This window comes from Lissotriton vulgaris, chromosome 8 (genome assembly GCF_964263255.1).
Source record: "Lissotriton vulgaris chromosome 8, aLisVul1.2, whole genome shotgun sequence".
Lineage (NCBI taxonomy): Eukaryota > Metazoa > Chordata > Amphibia > Caudata > Salamandridae > Lissotriton > Lissotriton vulgaris.
The window spans coordinates 296,629,210-296,651,543 of NC_141696.1; positions in this window are offsets into that span (position 1 = coordinate 296,629,210).

A 22,334-nucleotide genomic window follows, 5' to 3' on the forward strand; every position below is an offset into this window, starting at 1 on the left:
GTATGGGAGGTATCAGTAGTGTCAAAATGCAGTTGAGATTCTCAGTTATAATAATAGGCAGAATAACATCACTTAGTTCTAACATCATGTTGGTGACAAATTGCAGATAGATAGACAAAAACAAAATGACTCTTAATTTGGTAGCTGAATATTTCCCCTATTATCCACCTGCCTTCATGATCTGACTTACTGTATAACTAACTATAAGTGTTTTGATAATAATAATAGAGACTCCTCTCTGACCTGAGCAATATGTAGCGCTTACTGAATCATAAATTGTGGGTGAGATGTATCCTCTGCAACATTCGGATATATAATGAATGTCAACCTCTTTTTTAGTAAGATGGGGTTCCTACAGGGCCAAGATATTGGGGTTCGTGCGCCAAGCTTCAAAGAAAACCTTGATTTTATTTCTCCTGCAATTTAGACCATTAATGTCCCATGATAAGATATCAATCATTTTGATTCTTCAGTTTATTGTTTCTTATATTGTCTACCACATGTAGTCATATCTCCCTATTTTAAGTCCGTACACACTCTTTTTTTTTGGATTAGCCTGAACTATCCTCCTGGTTAGAAACCTGACAATCAGACAATCCAATGGAAACACATACAACAACTGATCCGGCCAGGGCAGAGTCAAATCGTCCACCCACCAAGCACAAAACCTGGAAACTTAAGCTGTGGCCGCAAAGAAGACTAGAAAGGGCACACCAAACCCCCCGCACAGCTGAAGAAAAACTGCCCTAGTTAGAGACATTTCTTGGGAGTGAGGTAAGAACAAGTTGAGGAAATGTGACACTGCATTTTCCACCCCTCTGATATGCACCGCCACTAGGAGACTGTAAGCAAACTTCACATCAGTGAAAAGGGATGGTAGCAGCAGTATTCAGGGAACTAGAGCGGATCCCTCCCTGATTGTTCAAGTAGACCACTGTAATCAGACTGTACTACCTAACCACTAGATTACAATCTACAAGAAGCCTCTGGAATCCCATAAATGCACTATATACCGCAATGAGTTCCCTCAATATTGAATAGCATCTGCCTTCCTGCAGAGACAATCTCACCTGCAGGGTTCTGTCCCCCAGAGTGGTTTCCCAGCCAGAGTAGCTGGCTTTCGTTGTGTGAACCATTTGAGGATATTGCTGAACTGCCATTCACATGGAAAGAGAGTCCGGCTAAGTCCACCACCTCAGCACCTTGGTCACCTTTTGGTCACCTTTGCAGTCACTGAAACCATACATTAGAAGTCCCCCAACTTTGGATCCTAAAATAAATGTAGGTGATACCACAGAGGGTGAAGATAAAAATGAGCCCAGGTCACTGAGAACACAGCTGCTGTGATGTGCCCCAGCAATTTCAACGACTAACGTACTGTAAGGAAGTGGCAACCCATCACTCACAAGGATAGAGACTTCAAGACCGCTGCCCTAAGTACTGGAAGGACATCCTTGCTGAGAACAGTACAAAATCTGGCCCATATGAAAGTGAAACCCCTTGTAGGAGTCAACTGGCACTTCCCATGGTTTAGCAGAAACCCATGCTCTTGAATCTGAGAGTAGACCAAGGCCAGAACGCAAAGCAGCTGTGTGCGCGTGGGAGCATTAAGAAGCTATTTGTCAAGGTGATTCTGGTGTATTCCTTGCAAATAGAAAAACACTACCAAGGGAGACACCACCTTTGTCAACACCTGGGGTGCAGACTTCAGCCCAAAAGGCAGCAGCCAGAATTGAAATTGCCTCCCCTTGATGAAAAACCTGGGATACTGCTGGTGTTAAGGATGAATTGTGATATGATAATACGCGTCCTGCAGATCCAACGTACACATCGGATGTCCCTTGACCACCAAAAGATTTATCCACTGCAATGCCTCAACAGCCTTGAACACCCTGAAGTACTGCTGAAGCTGCTCGTGTATCATGCCATTAGCTTTCCTTGTGTCTCCCTACAAGGCAAACAGGCAGGGAGACGCGCATCCACTATGTCAACTTCCCCATCACCCTAGGTTGCCGGTCAGGACGTATAGCACAGCCGCGGGTTTCCCAAACCCTGTAGGAGCAACCCCCACCTTGTCTTCTTGACGCTGTTGGTCAGACACAAAAAAGAACAGGAGAAATGCTGGGTTAAGTACTGCTCATGTAGCCTCCAGCAGGAAGGGGTGGGACAGTACTTATAATCATTCTTCTGTTCTTTTTACTCTGTGATGAGATGGTGATATCTCATTTGTAATGAAAGGAAGGAGGACAAGGAAGACCAGGGGGGTAATACCTAAACTGTTTGCATATGCTGGTCCTGCTTTAAAAATGCCCCAACTAAGCTGCTCAGGAAATGTCCAGGAACCAATTAAGAATTACTTTCCTGAGGCTGTATAAAAATATAAAAATATATTTTTCATCAGCTGATTAATCTTATGCATCTAAGTTCCTGGCAAGCTGATATCTTTTTAATATTTTAATGAGAGTTTGGTATGCTGATGAGATACTCCCGGAACAATGTATGTTTTATTGCAATTTCCAAAGCAGTTTTGTACCTGAACTGCATTATTTCAGTTTTAGCTCCATTCAATTACAACCAGTTCTTTTAATTCAGGTATTAACTTACTTGATACATTTTTCTTGGCTGTTTTATTGGGTAGTACCCCAGGTAACCTCAAAATTAATTTTGATATTTTCTGTGCAGTATTGAAATTGCAGCCTCTACATCCTTATCATTTCCAGAAATGGTGCTACTATATATCTGGAACCCCACAATTGCTTCACTGTCTTTTACATGTGAGCACTGTTTATTAGTGCAAATTCACATTTTGTGAACAAGCATCATTTACAATCGTATTAAAGATATTTGAATCCCTGAGCCTAACTTAGGCGTCCATTATGACGGCAGGCCCGCAACGGCAAATGGGACCGACGCAAGAAGTGCAGCGGTCTGCCATGGCAATCAGGATGCGACCGCCACCCAGCGGTGGCATCCCGCATTATTAACATTGCGGCGGGCGGTGCTGTAAGCAGCACCCACCACAATGTCAATAATGCATGGTGTGCATTGGCATGCACAACGTGTGGTGCCTGCCACTTTGTCCATGCCAATGTTGGGGGGTACCTTAGGTACCCCCACATCCCTTGGGGCCCGCAACGACCCTTGAAGCGAATTCTGCATGCCTTTCCATGGCGGTTTGCCACCGCCGGCCCGGCGGTGGCGATCCGCCCGCCATTCTAATGGGGGCCTTAGTTGTTGAAATACCTTCTGAATCATTCCCCTCATAATTTGGCTCAAATGGTTGGGCAAATGGTAGGATATTCCACGTTACTGCATACCCCATTCACAACTTAGCAGCATAAATTAAAGAGGGACACATTTCCCTGCTCCAGGGTATGGACTAGATTCTAGTTAAGCCAGAACGGAAGAGCATGCCTGCTCATCAATCAAAGATTGTCACAAAGGGCAGCAGTTCCATTATACACCTCCATGAGAATGTGCTGCCCAGTTCAATGAGCCTACCCATATACCTGCAAAGATGGGAGCACTTTAAGCATTGCTTTTTCAAATTACATGACTGACATAAGCAGGTTAGTAGTTAGGCATATGTTAGAGATAGGTTAGATTGGAATGAGCTGGGGGTAGGATATGGCTGGAAGGTCAAAGCATAGTTGAAATTAGAGTGGGAGGTGGGATAGGGCAGTCAGGGCTAGAGTAAGATTTGTGTGTGTGTGCATGTGTGTGGGTGAGTGTGCATATGTGTGTATATGTGTGTGTGTGAGAGATGGATGGATTAGTTGTGGACAAGGTAAAGTCTGGTAGGGTTTTTTCAGATGCATTACAGTGTTTGTGAATTGTATTTACGGTGCATATGAACTGAATAATCATTGAAAGCAATTTGAAAAATATATTTGTGTAATCAAACATAATTTCAAATCTGTTTATCCCTAATGGCTGCACCACAGAATACTGCAGCCAAATTTAGAGATGATCAGTAGCTCAGCTGTTAATTCTATCACTTGAAAAGAACTGTCATCATGATGGTTTCCTTCAGGGTACAAAATGTTTGATGGACGGCTGCTGTAGTTTTTGACAGCTTTGCACCAAGTTGTTATCACTTTTTTTTGTTCCATCTGAAGCAGACTCCAAAAGTGGAATTTTTTTTCTTGAAAACAAATGACTAAATTACTCCAAAGCCCCGGGAGTATCTTCTCAGGGTGTGGGGGTCATTTGTTTTCTGCCCTGATAGTGACAGACAGAAAAAAATAATGTATTATATACCTCATATATATATGTGGAATATAATACCTTTGGTTTCACTTTAGAAAATAGTAAAATATTTTGTTTAATCTATTTTGTCACTTGGCTATAGACCTTTCCTAATCTAAAGTGCCGATAAATCAGCAAAAAGTCCTTGAGAATATGCTCCATAATTTTCAATAATATAGTTGTATTAAATATCGACTTTAAAATATAATTTAAAATATTAAAATAAACATAAATTGAATAAACTTTAATTTATCAAATAAATAAATGTACATTTGAACACATACAACAAATAAACTTCTTTAAAAAAATGTAAACACACTCACACACATATGTGTGGCATTTCCTTAAAGGAAACCTTGTTTTGTGGATGTAATGCGGCCTGGTCCAGGTCGCGGAAATGCCATGCTGCAAGTGGGGCCGACCGGGTGTTTTGAAGTTTCAAACACCAAGGAACAGGAGGGCCATGTTGAGCGGCATGTTAAAGAACAGCTTGGCGAGAGGTGCAGCTCCCGCCTAACCAACTGAGGTAATACCTTAAAGTAATTCTAAACAACACAGCACCCACTTGGGATTTTAATTTTCGTAAGGGGGCCACAAGTACCAGCATGCCGATTAGCATATGCCCACATGGGTGGGACTTAGCATGTTTATCAAGGGCTCCTTTGAACTGCCGTTTTGTTTGTCTTCACTTCACCCGTGATCAAGAACACAGGAGTGTTCTAAATGCGTAGGGCGTTGCACTTGACTGAGTGGGAGACTGTACTTTTGCCGAACTGTGTTTGACTCAAAATAAAAGGTGTCTACCTTCTGTTGTGTGGTATTTCTTTAAAGGTCAACCTTGTTTTGTGAAAGTAATGCGGCTGGTCGAAGTCGTGGTAATACCCTGCTGTGAGTGGTGCGGACCGGGTGTTTTGAAGTTTCAAACACCAAGGAGCAAGAGGCCATGTTGAGTGCCATGTTAAAGAACAGCTTGGCGAGAGGTGTAGCTCCCGCCCAACCCGCTGAGGTAATACCTTCAGGTAATTCTGAAAAAAACGGCACCCACTTGGAATTTTAATTTTCATAAGGGGACAACAAGTACCAGCATGCCGATTAGCATACGCACACAAGGGTGGGGCTTAGCACGTTTATCAAGGACTCCTTTGAAGTGCCGTTTTGTTTGTCTTCACTTCACCCGTGATCAAGAACACAGGAGTGTTCCAAATGCTTAGGGCTTTGCACTTGAATGAGCAGGAGACTGTAATTTTGCCGAACTGTATTTGCCTCAAAATAAAAGGTGTCTACCTTCTGTTGTGTGGAAGTTCCTTAAAGGGCAACCTTGTTTTGTGGATGTAAAGCGGCCTGGTCCAGGTCCTGGAAATGCCCTGCTGCGAGTGGTGCGGACCGGGTGTTGCGAAGGTTCAAACCTCAAGGAACCGGAGGGCTATGTTGAGTGGCATGTTAAAGAACAGCTTGGCAAGAGGTGCAGCTCCCGCCCAACCCACTGAGGAAATACCTTCAAGTAATTTCGAACAACACAGCACCCACTTGGGATTTTAGATTTCATAAGGAGACCACAAGTACCAGCACGCCGATTAGCATACGCCCACATGGGCGGGACTTAGCAGGTTTATCAAGGGCTCCTTTGAACTGCTGTTATGTTTGTCTTCACTTCCTCCGTGATCAAGAACACAGGGGTGTTCGAAACGCGTAGGGCGTTGCACTAGACTGAGTGGGAGACTGTACTTTTGCCGAACTGTGTTTGCCTCACATTAAAAGGTTCTACCCTCTGGTGTGCGGCATTTCCTTAAAGGGCAACCTTGTTTTGTGGATGTAAAGCGGCCTGGTCCAGGTCGCGGAAATGCCCTGCTTCGAGTAATGCGGACCGGTTGTTTCGAAGTTTCAAACACCAAGGAACAGGAGGGCCATGTTGAGTGGCATGTTTAAGAACAGCTTGGCGAGAGGTGCAGCTCCCGCCCAACCCACTGAGGTAATACCTTTTAGTAATTCTGAAAATAACGGCACCCACTTGGGATTTTAATTTTCATAGGGAAACCACAAGTACTAGCATGCCGATTAGCATACGCCCACAAGGGTCTTAGCAGGTTTATCAAGGGCTCCTTTGAAGTGCAGTTTTGTTTGTCTTCACTTCACCCGTGATCAAGAACACAGGAGGGTTCGAAATGCTTAGGGCTTTGCACTTGACTGAGCATGTACTTTTGCCGAACTGTGTTTGCATCAAATTAAAAAGTGTCTGCCTTCTGTTGTGTTGTATTTCCTTAAAGGGCAACCTTGTTTTGTGGATATAATGTGGCCTGGTCCAGCTCGCTGGAATGCCCTGCTGCGTACTGGGTGTTTTGAAGTTTCAAATACCAAGGAACAGGATGGCCATGTTGAGTGGCATGTTAAAGAACAGCTTGGTGAGAGGTGCAGCTCCCACCCAACCCACTAAGGTAATACCTTCAAGTAATTCTGAACAACACGGCACCCACTTGGGATTTTAATTTTCATAAGGGGGCCACAAGTACCAGTATGCTGATTAGCATACACCCACAATGGCGGGACTTAACAGGTTCATCAAGGGCTCCTTTGAACTGCCGTTTTGTTTGTCTTCACTTCGCCCGTGATCAAGAACACGGGAGCGTTCAAAACGCGTAAGGCTTTGCACTTGACTGAGCGGTAGACTGTACGGTTGCCGAACTGTGCTTGCCTCAAATTAAAAGGTGTCTACCTTGTGTTGTGTGGCATTTCCTTATAGGGCAATCTTGTTTTGTGGATGTAATGTGGACTGCTCTAGGTCGTGGAAATGCCCTGCTGCAAGTGGTGCGGACCGGGTGTTTCGAAGTTTCAAACACCAAGGAACCGGAGGACAATGTTGAGTGGCATGTTAAAGAACAGCTTGGTGAGAGGTGTAGCTCCCGCCCAACCCACTGAGGTAATGCCTTCAAGTAATTCCGAACAACACAGCACCCACTTGGGATTTTAGTTTTCAAAAGGGGACCACAAGTACCAGCATGCCGATTAGCATACGCCCACAAGGGCGGGACTTAGCAGGTTTATCAAGGGCTCCTTTGAACTGCTGTTTGGTTTGTCTTCACTTCGTCCGTGATCAAGAACACAGGAGGGTTCGAAACGCCTAGGGCTTTGCACTTGACTGAGCAGGAGACTGTAATTTTGCCGAACTGTATTTGCCTCAAAATAAAAGTTGTCTACCTTCTGTTGTGTGGAAGTTCCTTAAAGGGCAATCCTGTTTTGTGGATGTAAAGCGGCCTCGTCCAGGTCGCGGAAATGCCCTGCTGCGAGTGGTGCGGACCGGGTGTTGCGAAGTTTCAAACACCAAGGAACAGAAGGGCCATGTTGAGTGGCATGTTAAAGAACAGCTTGGTGAGAGGTGCAGCTTCCACCCAACCCATTGAGTTAATACCTTCAAGTAATTCTGAACAATGCAGCACCCACTTGGGATTTTAATTTTCATAAGGGGACCACAAGTACCAGCATGCCGATTAGCATACGCCCACAAGGGCGGGACTTAGCAGGTTTATCAAGGGCTCCTTCAAACTGTCATTTTGTTTGTCTTCATTTCACCCGTGATAAAGAACACAGGAGTGTTCCAAATGCGTAGGGCTTTGCACTTGACTGAGCAGGAGATTGTACTTTTACCGAACTGTGTTTGCCTCAAATTAAAAAGTGTCTACCTTCTATTGTGTGGCATTTCGTTAAAGGGCAACCATGTTTTGTGGATGTAATGCGGCCTGGTTCAGGTTGCGGAAATCCCTGCTGTGAGGGGTGTGGAACGGGTGTTTTGAAGTTTCAACCACCAAGGAACAGGAGGGCCATGTTGAGTGGCATGTTAAGAACAGCTTGGAGAGAGGTGTAGCTCCCACCCAACCCACTGTGGTAATACCTTCAAGTAATTCTGAACAACACGGCACCCACTTGGGATTTTAATTTTCATAAGGGGACCACAAGTACCAGCATGCTGATTAGCATACGCCCACGAGGGCGGGACTTAACAGGTTTATCAAGGGCTCCTTTGAACTGCTGTCTTGTTTGTCTTCACTTCGCCTGTGATCAAGAACACAGGAGTGTTCCAAACGCGTAGGGCTTTGCACTTGACTGAGCGGGAGACTGTACTTTTGCCGAACTGTGTTTGCCTCAAATTAAAAGGTGTCTACCTTCTGTTGTGTGGCATTTCCTTAAAGGGCAACCTTGTTTTGTGGATATATAATTATACATATATAACAAATATTAACTAATAATTTAAATACCATTATAATTTAAAAAATCCTAAATAGCATAATATTATTAACATTATATGTAAACATATATACATATACCAATAAGATAAAATATTAAAAAAAGAGAATCAATTTAATATAAAATAAAATTTAAACAACACACATATTTTAAAATTTAATTAACAATAAGTTGCAAACAAAAACATTGCAAGTTATAATATTAATATTACAATAAATCAAACATATAATTATATAAATTGCAACATAAAATAAATATTACAAACTAAAATAAATATATATACACTTCCCAATACATTAAAAAGCAAACATTTTTCAACTCAATTAGCATAAAAATAATTACTTCCACCTAAAACAATACAACAGTAACAAAATAGTTTACCCCACACAAAAATAAGATTTACCATTCTAACTACAATAAATATAAAATTACATGAAATATAACATTACAAAATACTAGAATTCACTATTCCCACAACACTCAACACAGCAATAAAATGTATAACTAACAAAAAAAGCACCAGCAGGCTTTGCAGCACATGCCCACGGAGGCGGGTCTTGAACTACTTATTAAAGTGTTCCTCATTACTGACTGCCATTTATTGTTCCTTTGCCCCTGATCAAGAACACCAGCTATTCGAAACGCGTTGGACTTCGTACTGATAAAGAGTGAGACTTTTAACTTGCAGTGCTCAAAACCTTGAATAAAGGCATTCAACTCTCTGTGGTGGCATCTTCATGTGAGGCGACTCCCTTTCTTTATATAATTATACATATATAAGCAATATTAACTAATATTACCAATATAATTTAAAAATTCTAAATAGCATAATATTATCAAAAATATATGTAACCAAATTTAAATATACCAGTGACATAAAATATTAAAAAAGGGAATCAATTTAATTTAAAATAAAAATTAAACAACACACATAATTTACAATTTAATTAACAACAGGTTGCAAACAAAAATTATGCAAATTATAATATTAATATTACAATAAATCAATCAAACATATAATTATATAAATTGCAATATAAAATAAATATTACAAATTAAAATAAATATATATACACTTCCCAATACATTAAAAAGAAAACATTTTTCAACTAAATTAGCATAAAAATAATTACTTCCACCTAAAACAATACAACAGTAACAAAATAGTTTACCCGACACAAAAATAAGATTTACTATTCTAACTACAATAAATATAAAATTACATGAAATATAACATTACAAAATACTAGAATTCACTATTCCCACAACACTTAACACAGCAATAAAATGTATAACTAACAAAAAAAGCAGCAGCAGGCTTTGCAGCACATGCCCACGGAGGCGGGTCTTGAACTACTTATTAAAGTGTTCCTCATTACTGACTGCCATTTATTGTTCCTTTGCCCCTGATCAAGAACACCAGCTGTTCAAGAACGCGTTGGGCTTCGTACTGATGAAGAGTGAGACTTTTAACTTGCAGTGCTCAAAACCTTGAATAAAGGCATTCAACTCTCTGTGGTGGCATCTTCATGTGAGGCGGCTCCCTTTCTTTATATAATTATACATATATAAGCAATATTAACTAATATTTCCAATATAATTAAAAAATCCTAAACAGCATAATATTATCAAAAATATATGTAACCAAATTTAAATATACCAGTGACATAAAATATTAAAAAAGGGAATCAATTTAATTTAAAATAAAAATTAAACACACATAATTTACAATTTAATTAACAATAAGTTGCAAACAAAAATATTGCAAATTATAATATTATTATTACAATAAATCAAACATACAATTATATAAATTGCACCATAAAATAAATATTACAAAATAAAGTACATATATATACACTTCCCCAAACATTTTTCAACTAAATTAACATAAACATAATTACTCCCACCTACAACAGTAACAAAATAGTTTACACCACAAAAAAATAAGATTTACTATTCTAACTACAATATATATAAAATTACATAAAAAATAACATTACAAAATACTACAATTCACTATTCCCACAACACTTAACAAGGCAATAAAATGTATAACTAACAAAAAAAGCAATATTCACTCCAGTCAGTGCAACAGTTGGGAAAGTGTTGGATTGCAGAGGGGTAAAATGTATTATTCCAACTCCAATCAATACAACTGTAGGGAAAGTGTTGGATTGCGGTGGGGTAAAATTTACTATCCCCACTCCAATAAATGCAACAGTAGGGAAAGTGTCGGATAGTGTTGAAGGTGAGTCCTCAGACCTCGGTCCTAGGAGCACACTCTCCCCGGCAGCTCCGCTGTGATCTGTGTTCGCCTCAGGGAATCCAGCCCACCTCCTCATCTCCCCTTTGACTCCTGCCGCCCAACCACCCCGCTCCCACGTCCCAGCGGCACGTCCCTCCCCTCTCCCCTACATTGTGGCGACCGCTGCAGGGAGAGCGTGTGAGTCCTCTAACCTCGGTCCTAGGACCACACTCTCCCTAGGAACTCCACTGTGGTCTACGTTCGCCCCTGGGAAGCCAGCCCCGCTGTTGCAGGGTTCGAGACCACCCTGACTCCGGTCTTTTCCTGCGTGCTGTGACCTCTAACCTAAATTGCTTAATTTTTTTATTATTATGTCTGTTGCAGATTATTTTTTTTTAAACAGATTTTATTGACTGTAGACAAAAGCACATATTATGCAAGGCTCTGCTATCGAGAGTCAATTGCCATCATCAATTTACCCCCACTAGTTACAGTCATTTTCTATAATGGAGCATATCTGCAAACAGTAAGAAACAAAGGGATAAAAAGCACCAACCCCCCCTCCCACCCCTCCACCCATCCCACCCCCCTCGCACCTCTGCCTGCTTTACCTTTAACATGTGGATCAATACAAAAACATGCCTAGTGCACCAATGCACCACCTGCAATACCATGGTGTTCAACAAGTCAGAGATTCAGGAGGACAATGTCTTCAGCCGGCAGGTCCAGCTGAAAGACCACCTGCGTAATAGAAGGAAGGGACTTCCTGAGTGGTGCAGAATACAAGAGGGTGTGAACGGACGCAGTTCCCATCATGGCCCTCTCAACCACGTAAGCTGGATCGCTTCTTTCGCCATACCACCAGTCATTTAGAACTAGGAGGTGGGACGTGTGATAATACGAGAGTACGTCCGATGTGGCTAGACCCCCAGTGTAAATCGAGAGAAAGCACGTCCGCAGAGCCACCCGCGCAGCGCCCCCTCCCACAAGAACCCACTCAGCGCCGAATTAAGGCGCCGGAGACAGCAGGGCGAGATTATCAGTGGGTGGTTTTGCAGTTGGTACACCAGGCGCTGTATAGATAGTGATACAAAAGGGGATGATGGACGGAGTGTTTGAGCAAATCAAACACTCACCCCCAGTCACCTGATCTGGGTTTAATCCATCACCATTCTTTAGCTCACTCAGCCACCCCAGTTCAGGCATGGCCATATGCAAATCTGTCTGACCCTGTGCCTCATGGGAACAGTCCAGCCCGAACTGCCAAGCCATGTGTTCCCTGGAATGGAAACAAGCATCCTGAGACTGGTTTCGGAGTCTTAATCCTCATCAGCCAGGCTATCTTGAATTCAGTGGCCAAATGAGCAAGGGACTCACGTCTGAGCATACCCTGCCAACTTAGAGCGAACAAAGCGATACAAAAGGGGAGGTTGGACAGAGCGTTTGAGCAAATCAAACACTCACCCCCAGTCACCAGATCTGGGTTTAATCCATCACCATTCTTTAGCTCACTCAGCCACCCCAGTTCAGACATGGCCATATGCAAATCAGTCTGACCCTGTGCCTCATGGGAACAGTCCATCCCGAACTGCCAAGCCATGTCTTCCCTGGACCGGAAACAAGCATCCTGGGACCGGTTTCGGATTCATAATCCTCATCAGCCAGGCTATCTTGAATCCAGTGGCCAAGTGAGCAAGGGACTCACGTCTGAGCATACCCTGCCAACTTAGGGCGAACAAAGCGATACAAAAAGAGATGATGGACCGAGCGTTTGAGCAAATCAAACACTCACCCCCAGTCACCTTATCTGGGTTTAATCCATCACCATTCTTTAGCTCACTCAGCCACCCCAGTGCAGACATGGCCATATGCAAATCAGTCTGACCCTGTGCTTCATGGGTACAGTCCAGCCCGAATTGCCAAGCCATGTCTTCCCTGGACCAGAAACAAGCATCCTGGAACCGGTTTTGGATTCATAATCCTCATCAGCCAGGCTATCTTCCGGTCCTCGGAAGCTTGTTTCCGGTCCAGGGAAGACATGGCTTTGCAGTTTGGGCTGGACTGTTCCCATGAGGCACAGGGTCAGACTGATTTGCATATAGCCATGTCTGAACTGGGGTGGCAAAGTGGGCTAAAGAACGGTGATGGATTAAACCCAGATCTTTTGACTGGGTGTGAGTGTTTGATTGATTCAGATGCTCCGTCCATCACCACCCCCTTTTGTACTGCTTTTGGCTGCCATAAGTGTGGCAGGGTATGCTCAGACGTGAGTCCCTTGCTCACTTTGCCACTGGATTCAAGCAAGCCGGGCTGAAGACGGCTGGAATGCCAGAAACCGGTCCTCGGAAGCTTGTTTCCGGTCCAGGGAAGACATGGATTGGCAGTTCGGGCTGGACTGTTCCCATGAGGCACAGGGTCAGACTGATTTGCATATAGCCATGTCTGAACTGGGGTGGCAGAGTTGGCTAAAGAACAGAGATGGATTAAACCCAGATCTTTTGACTGGCTGTGAGTGTTTGATTTATTCAGGTGCTCCGTCCATCACCACCCCCTTTTGTACCGAGTATAGATAGTGGCATCTTCGACCACACTTTCAGGTCTTCACGAGTGCGATCCCAAACCGGGGTAATGTTACGCTCTCGGGCACAGCTGGGTCTTCAGACAAGAAGACACCCAGGTATTTCACTCCTTCCATGGCCACCTGGAGTCCCAACGCCCAGTCCCCTACAGTCTACAGAACTCCCAATATCCAAAGCGTAGATTTCCCCGGATTCATATAGAGACTAGTCGTTTCGCCAAAGATTTGCAATATACGCAAGAGTCGTGGCCTGGAGCGATTCAGATTGGTGAGAAAAAAACAATACGTCATCGGCGTATAGGGCGATTCTATCCGCAAGGCCTGCCGACCACCGAAATCCCTTAAGCTGGGTGTCTATATGCACCCATGCCGCGAGGGGCTCCATGGCGAGCACAAACAGGTATGGGGAGAGGGGGCAGCCCTGCCGCATCCCACGCCAGATCGGGAAGGAACGGGACGTCCCCCCCACCCGCACTGAAGCCGTGAGATCCGTGTAAAGAAACCGCACATATGCCAGGAAACGTGGGCCGAGATTAAGGCGCTCCAGCAGGGCAAACAGATAGGTCCAGCTCAGGGAGTCAAACGCCCTGTCCATGTCGGCAAGGAACAGCGCTGTCTGCTCCCCCAAACGACCCCATGCTGATATCGCGGCCTGGGCCCGTCTAATGTTATGGCGAGTGGCCCGCTGTGGCATAAAGCCTGCCTGGTCCGGGTGGACTAGGTCTGTAATGTACGGTTTAGGTCTATTGGCCAGGGCCTTAGCTAGGATCTTGGCCTCTCTATTGAGCAGGGGGATTGGGCGGTACAACGCATGGCCCTCCCGGGGTCTCCCAGGCTTTAAAAACACCACAACTTCGGCGTGTCGCCAGTCTAGGGGGAGTGTTCCGCATTCGCACGCCTCTTCAATCACTGGTCGAAAATGAGGACTCAGCTGCGTCACGAAGCGCCGGAAGAATTCACTAGGGAACTCATTGGGTCCTGGTGCTTTGCCCGGGCTCAATTCGCCTAGTGCCGTAGCTAATTCGTCATCCTTCAGAGGGCAGTCTAAAAGGCCTCGAGCCTCGTCTGAGACAGTCTTCGGTGGGAGATCGTCAATGAACCGCCGTCTAACCCCAGCTTCTAGGCACTCCTGGGGGGCATATAGCTCCTCATAATATTCCGCAAAGCTTTCAGCGAGTGCTCCAGGTTCCAAGATAGGTGTCCCTTCTGGGCTCACTATCCGGGGTAGCGGCTGGGCATGCATGATGCCCTGACACAAGCGATGTAGCATCTTGTAGGACTTGTCGCCCCACTGGTAGATCCGACTACGCGTGGCCAGCCAGGCCTGCCGCGCCTCATCTAGCAGCACAGTAGCATATTGCTGTTGCGCCAGTGCCAGCTGCCGCCTAGCCGGTCTGCCATCCTCCTCCCGACCCCTGCGCTCCAGAGCCTCCAGTTCCGCCTCACGCTGCACCAGGTGCCTACGCTTCTCCCTCCACGCCGCCGCACACCATGAGATATCTATCCCTCGCAATGAGGGCTTCAATGCTTCCCAGAGCAGCGCCGGGGAGTCCACCGTCCCTACGTTTGTAGGAAGATAAAGCTCCAGCGTCGTAGTCATATGTGCGCGGTAGGCGTCTTGCATCAGGTGCCAAGCCGACATACGCCACCGAAACGGCTGCCTAGCATGACCAGTGTCTAGCGTAATATATACCGGTGAGTGGTCAGAAAGTGCACGTGGCATAATTTACACAGATAGCACTCTGTGTGCCAACACCCTTGAATCAAAAATATAATCAAATCTGGAAAAGGATTCCCGTGATGTGGAGAAATATGTGAAGTCACTACTGGACCCATTCTTGTACCTCCATGTATCGACCCACTCAAGACCTGTGGCCAGGGCTTGCAGCTTGGTAGCAGGACCCACAACCCTCCCCAGGTCCTGGGCGTCAGCAGCACTCCGCCATCTAACACAAGTTATGTCCATGACGTCGTTCCAGTTCCCCCCTACAATGGACAGGGCGGTGGGCATGTCGACCCAGAGGGACAGGAGCCTTTCCACTAGTGGCCACTGTAGTGGTGGTGGGGCGTATACGCTGCCAAGGATTACTGTGTCCCCTCCAATTTCTCCCTGCACAAATATGTATCTGCCCTGCGTGTCTGTCCAGGTGCGTTTATGTACAAAGGGAACCCTTCGGTGAATGAGGACTGCCACCCACCTGGAGCCCCTCGTGAACCCGGAGTGGTATGTGTGTACAAACCCACATTGCTGAAGACACAATGCTTTCGTACCAAGAAGGTGTGTTTCCTGTAAGAAGAGTACGTCCGTCCCCGTCCTCCTAGCACATGTAAATACTGCCCCCTCTTCACCTTATCCAATATTCCACGCACATTCCAGCTCAAGATTCGTATTGCGCCTGGGCCTAACCGCCCCCCCCCCCTCTCTAGCTGTAGACATTTCAGCAGAACTACATGTATTAACCTGGCATCACACCAACACAATCGGCATATAACAAGGCTGTCAACAAGCAGCAAGTGTAGCGCAGTCCCTTCCTCCCCCCAAAACCAAACCCCAACCCCCCCCTCCCTCCCCCCACCCCGCACCTCCCAAACATGGAAGCACCTGTCGCGGTCGGATCGTGGCCCAGTCCCAAACAGGGAACCCTATACCACCCCTCCAATGGATCCCCCAGCTCCAGCCCATAAAGAACTAGGCTTTCATTCCCTTCCCCCTCTCTAACCTGGGTGTGGCTTCCAGCCTAAGCAAACGTGCACCTGGTCATCTATTTCGGGTGATCATGGGCATTCCCCCATAGTCAAGGTACATCATCTTGCTGTTCCTGCGTGGCAGCCCCCGGGCGGGGAGCCGACCCTGAGCGCGAGCCACGGCTCGAGCGTGATCTTCGGCGGTGCTGATTTTGACTTCTGAGGCCTTCCCTGGCAACACTACTCGAGGAGGAGTCTGATTCCCCCCTTTCGCTGTGTTAACCCGAAACTTCACAGTTTCATCCGTCCACTGAAAGACCTCTTCTGGAGTGTCAAAGAACAATGTGCAGGACTTGAATACCTCACCCTGTAGAGCAAAGCGTACTGAATCTTAAGGCCCCAGGAGACGGGACTTGGCTGCAATGAAGGATTGGTGTTGTTGCTGTACAAGTTTTGTGTAGTCCGGGAAGATGAGGATGTTGGCGTTCTCATAGGTAAGCGTGCCTTTCAGTCTCGCCTGTCGCAGGATGGTGTCTCGATCAGCATAGTTCAGGAATTTGACGTTAATTGGTCTCGGGTGCGCGCCAGCTGGGGGCTTCTGCATTAGCGCCCGATGAGCCCTCTCAACCACGAAGCAGCGGGAGAGGACGTCCGCAGGGATCCAGCCCTCCAGCCAGTGTGCCAAGAAGCGCTCTGCATCACCCCCTCACAGTTCTCCGGAAAACCAACAAAGCGGAGGTTATTTCACCGAGTTCGCCCCTCCGCATCCTCAGCTCGTAGAACCAGGCCGTTCTGCTTTTTTTCCAAGCTAAGACTCTCTTCTTCAGGGTAGAGACATCATCCTCCACCTCCAAGATATGCGTCTCCGCACCTGTGATGCGCTCCACCGCGTTCCTCAGATCCTGGCGGAGAAGCATAACATCGGATCCAACTGCGCCTATTTTAGCATCCAGGGCATCCCTTGATTGCGTAATTGCTGCCAATTGTGCCGCGTTGTCTGGCACCTGTGACTGCGATCCCCCGGGGACAACCGCTTCGGTGAATTTATCTATCGGCCCCTGCTTGCCCTGGCCTCCACCGGCTCCACCTTGCGTCATGATGCCTGCAGTGTGTGGATGGATGCACTGGACGCTGTGTTGCCTGTGCCTGTCGTAAACTCGACACACAATTATGTAGCTGCCACTCGTTGACCACCTGTTTGATTGAGAAGGGCTCCCCACTTGCCGCCACCAGCGCCGGGTCTCGCTATCCACATCGTATCCCCCAGGTAAGGGCTTGTGTGATGTGGCCACCAACCGCCACAGTTGTGTAGTCTCCAAGAACCAGGTCAAAGGTGTCCCCACCGGACGGCCTGCACCACAGCACCTGCGCACCAGGGCCCGAATTGACCCCTGAGGCCCCAGATACCAGTCGCCCTTGCCTCAATGCTTTCACTAGTCCGACTAGTGCACACACTCAGTCCCGGCAGGGCAATTCCCGGAGGGCCCCGGCACTCGTCAGTAACCTGGGGCCCTCGGCAGCGCAGCCCAGTCGCGCCTCACCGCCGGTCCACGTTGCGGCAGAGGCGTCCTAAAATGGCAGTCGCTCACCATGGCCACCCCTGGGCCGAGCCTCTGCCCCAGCCGGCAGCGTCGCTGTGTCCTCCTGCCACTTTCCCGCAGCATCGCTGTGCCGTCTTGCCGCCGACCAGCGCAGGACACGGCCCCTTATGCCTCCAGGCTCCCAGGCGGACAGTCGGCCCACACCACTCCGGCTCTTGTCACCAGCAGCCTCCGCCAGCCGAGCCGCACCAAAATCGAGGCCTCAGCTTTGCAGGCCCCACCAGGCTGCTCCGATCCCGCCCACCCGCCGGGACGCTCTGCGATCGTCTGAGCCAATTTCCTCTCTGTTTTCGTCATCGGATTATGCCCCCGGGATCCGGTGACTGCACAGGCTCACTGGTTGCCCTCTCAGATGACCAGGGCCAGGATTAATGTACAGGATGAATGTTGGCTGGTCGGAGCTCACGCTCTACACGACCGCCATGATCGCCGGCTAAGCCACGCCCCAACTGCTGTTGATTTTTGGTTCAAGTTTCCCCTTATTGCCTTTACTGTGTGCTGTTTGTCTCCCCTCGTCTCCCCTATGTCACCCACCACCACTGACCACTGACCACTTAACCCCTCCCCCTCCCCCTACCGCCCCACTCCCGCCTTCCAGCTGCAGATCCCTCCCCCTCCCCTACATTATGGTGACCAATGGGCGGTCGCTCACCTGGCGCGCCAAAGGCGCACCTAAGCCAAGCCCGTCTGCACCCATCTGCGACCCGACTGCGACCAGCACAAGAACCTCTGGTTCTCCTAGACCCCTCAGCTACGCACTCAACCCCGGAAGACACGCCGACTGTGCAAAATCCTCGCCGAACACCACCCACCGGTAGTTCTCGAGCAGACTCTGCCACAGATCCTTAACCATAGACATAGCTCTCATGACCGCCAAAAACACCCCGGAGGCACGCACCACCAAAACCCTGACCTGCCTCCTTCTCAACGTGCGCTCCTACACCGACACGTCATAGAGATCTGGGACCTGATAGACACCCTCTCGCCCGACGTCGCCTTCTTCACAGAAACCTGGACGAACGCCACTTCCTGCCCAGACATTGCCACTGGCATCCCCGACGGCTACAACATTCAGAGAAAGTACTGGCCCCACAGCCCAGGAGGAGGACTCGCCATCATACACAAGACCCCCCTAAGACTCGCCACTTCCAGCACTAGTGACCGGCACTCCAACATAGAACACCTCCATTTCCAGATCCAGATAACCCCCAAGACCATGCTACACGGCACCCGCATCTACAGACTGCCAGGACCTCGCATCCACTCCGCAACCACCATAACCGAGCTCGCCTCACCCTACGCCATCACCTCCAGGGACTACATTCTACTCTGGGACCTGAACTCCACCTCAACAACAGAAAGAACCCTGACTCCACCAAGCTCCTTGCCAACCTTGCCTACCTAGGACTGAAGCAGCTCGTCAACATGACCACCCACAGAGTGGGTCACACCCTCGACCCCATCTTCGTGGGAGGAACTAACATCCGCTTCAACCACACCTCCCAGCCCCTCTGGACTGACCACCACAGTGTCCACGTCACCTTCAACACCACCCCCCACCCAAACCCGTCCTGCGCCCGCCACGATGGAACTGGAGCAAGGTCACAGAGGAGCAACTCAACTGCACCCTCCATCAAACCCCCGCCACGACCGGAACCAACTCCGCAGCCAGGGAATCTCACCGCTGGGTCTCCTGCTGCGCTGACAACATCACTCCCCTCCGCCCGCCAAACAACGCCCTCTGAAGGCCGCCTGGTTCACCACAGACCTTCAAGAAGCCAGACGCTCCTGCAGACCCATAGAGATAACCTGGTAAAACCTGAAAAACACAGAAGCACGGAACAACCACAAGAACGCCCAAAAGGAACACCACCAGCCCATAAGAGACACCAAACGGACATTCATAAAAAACAAGGTCCAGAACAATGTGACCAATGCCAAGGAACTGTTCAACGTCATACAGCACTTTGCAAAACCCACCTGCGAAGCCACGGACGTCACACCTCCCTAGGAACTCTGTGACAAGCTCAGCTCTTACTTCCATCTGAAGATCAAGGCCCTCTATGACAACTTCAGCGAACCAACGATGAACACCACCCCCCCACCAACCGACGCCGATGAGCCGACCATCATGTCCTGGGATCCCACCACCGTGAAAGTCATCACCACAACCATGAAGAGAACTCACTCAGGAGGCCCAACGCACCCCTTTCCACCACACATATTCCACGGGCCGCCATCGCACCCGAACTTGGACACCTCATCAATGCCTCCCTCAGAACAGGCATCTGCCCATATGACTGGAAACAGGCGGAGGTAAACTCCCTCCTCAAGAAACCAACTGCTGACCCAAAGGACCTGAAAAACTACCAGCCCATCCTCTTCTCCCGTTTGCAGCCAAAGTCACTGAGAGACTCGAAAACGCCCGGCTGACCACCTTCATCGAAGCGAACTCCATCCTGGACACCTCTCAGTCTGTATTCCACAGCAATCACAGCACCGAGACCACCTTCCTTGCCGCCACTGATGACATCCGCATGCTCCTGAATCAGGGACACACTGCGGGCCTCATCCTCCTAGACCTCTCCGCAGCCTTCAACACCATTTCACATCGCACGCGAACAGCCAGGCTTCATGACGTGAGAATACAAGGAGCCACCCTTGACTGGATCCAATCCTTCCACTCTGGCAGAACACAGAGGATTCAACTCCCTCCCTTACTCTCCAAACCCATGGAAATCAACTGCGGAGTACCCCAGGGATAGTCACTGAGCCCCACACTCTTCAACATCTACATGGCTTCCCTCGCCGCCATCGTCAGACAGCATGGGCTCAGCATTGTATCCTATGCCGACGACACCAAGCTCATCCTCTCCCTCCTGAAGAACCCTCAAGACACCAGACTCTGCTTCCAGGAAGGAATTAAGAATGTGGCAGCCTGGATGAAGGACAGCTGCCTAAAGCTAAACTCAGAGGAGACCAAGGTCCTCATCCTCAGACCCTGCATCTCTGCCTGGGACACCTGGTGGCCCACCACCCATGGGAGCCCACCAACACAGACCACGCTCAGAACCTCTGCATCATCCTAGACTCCTTCCTCTCCATGAACCACCAGATCAACACCATCGCCTCCAGTAGTTTCAACTGCCTCTGCATTCTCCGTAAGACCTTCAAATGGATCCCCCCTGACTGCAGAAGGACTGTCACCCATGCACTCATTACCAGCAGACTGGACTACGGCAATGCCCTCTATGCCGGAATCGAATAAACTCTTCTACACACACTCCAAACCATCCAAAAGGCCGCAGCCAGACTCGTCCTCGGGACACCGCGCCACGAGCACATGACTCAACACCTACGAGGCCTCCACTGGTTCCCTGTCAAGAAGAGGGTCCCCTTCAAACTCCTCACCCATGCCTACAAATCCCTCAACAACATCGGACCCAAATACTTCAACAAGAGAGCATCCTTCCACGTACCAAAGAGGAGCCTCCGCTCCACCAACTTCGCCCGATCAGACGTCCCCCGCATCAGCACAAACAGAACCAGTGGGAGAGCTTTTGCCAAATCGCAGCCAAAACCTGGAAAGAGCTCCCAGTGAACATCAAATGCGCCCGACCCTGCACACGTTCAGGAAGGACCGCAAGACGTGGCTCCCGACTGATCTGGAGCCGCCCCCCCCCGCCCCCCACCAAGCTCCTTGAGACCCTCACGGGTAAATAGCATGCTTTAGAAACCCCTGATTGACTGATTGATTGATTGATAGCGGAGGGGCAAAATGTACTATTCGCACTCCAGTCAGTTCAAAATTAAAAACAAAATATATTCAACAAAATAAAAATATATGAAAAACTAAGTACATAAAAACATATATACGAATATGTTGATAAAATATAGATTTAAAAAAAAATATATATATAATGTTAAGTACATATCTAAAATAGCTATAAAAATTATTATAAATAAAATACAAAAATAATTTTCATATATTTTAATTTAGAAATGATTTATGAACAAAAACATTCATTTTTACTTACATTTAGTTTAGTTCCTTCCCACCCTATAACACCACAAAACTCACAACCTAAACCTAAAATATTATTTGCACTATTAATAATTGGCCTGGGCAGTAAATTTTGTTCCGCTCACGGAATTTGTGATATTTTGACATTTTCGCTGTCCGCGAAGAGTGTGAAAATGTCAAAACATTTGCAATCTGCCGCAAAACTGAAGTATTTTCTTGTTCACGCTTTATAAATGTGTTCTCATGCGCGCGGTAGCGACTTACCGGGTCCCTGCGTTCACCAGAAGTTTTCCTATCTGTTCGCGTGTGCCACAAGATATTGGAGTGTTGGTAGCCAGTCGCGCTATCCCGCGCGAGTTTGCAATCGTGAACATGTCACTTGACCCAGAACAGGAAATAAGCATCATGAGCAAGATGCCCGCGCCCATTAGCGACCGCATGGGCAAGTTGGAGATAAATTTGCCAGCAAGCACGCAAAAACACATCACGAACGGGCGTGAAAAGTAATCTCTGCATCTTCGCGAAAGTTCTGCATGTTCGCAGAGATTTTGAGCAATTTCGCGATCATTTGCGAAAGTCAATTTCGCAAATTCCACCCACCCCTAATTAATATAAATATATCAACAAATACATTTCCATTAATTAAATATTCATTATTAATTCAATATAATTATTGTACTTCCACCAATATACCCACACAAAACACACAACACA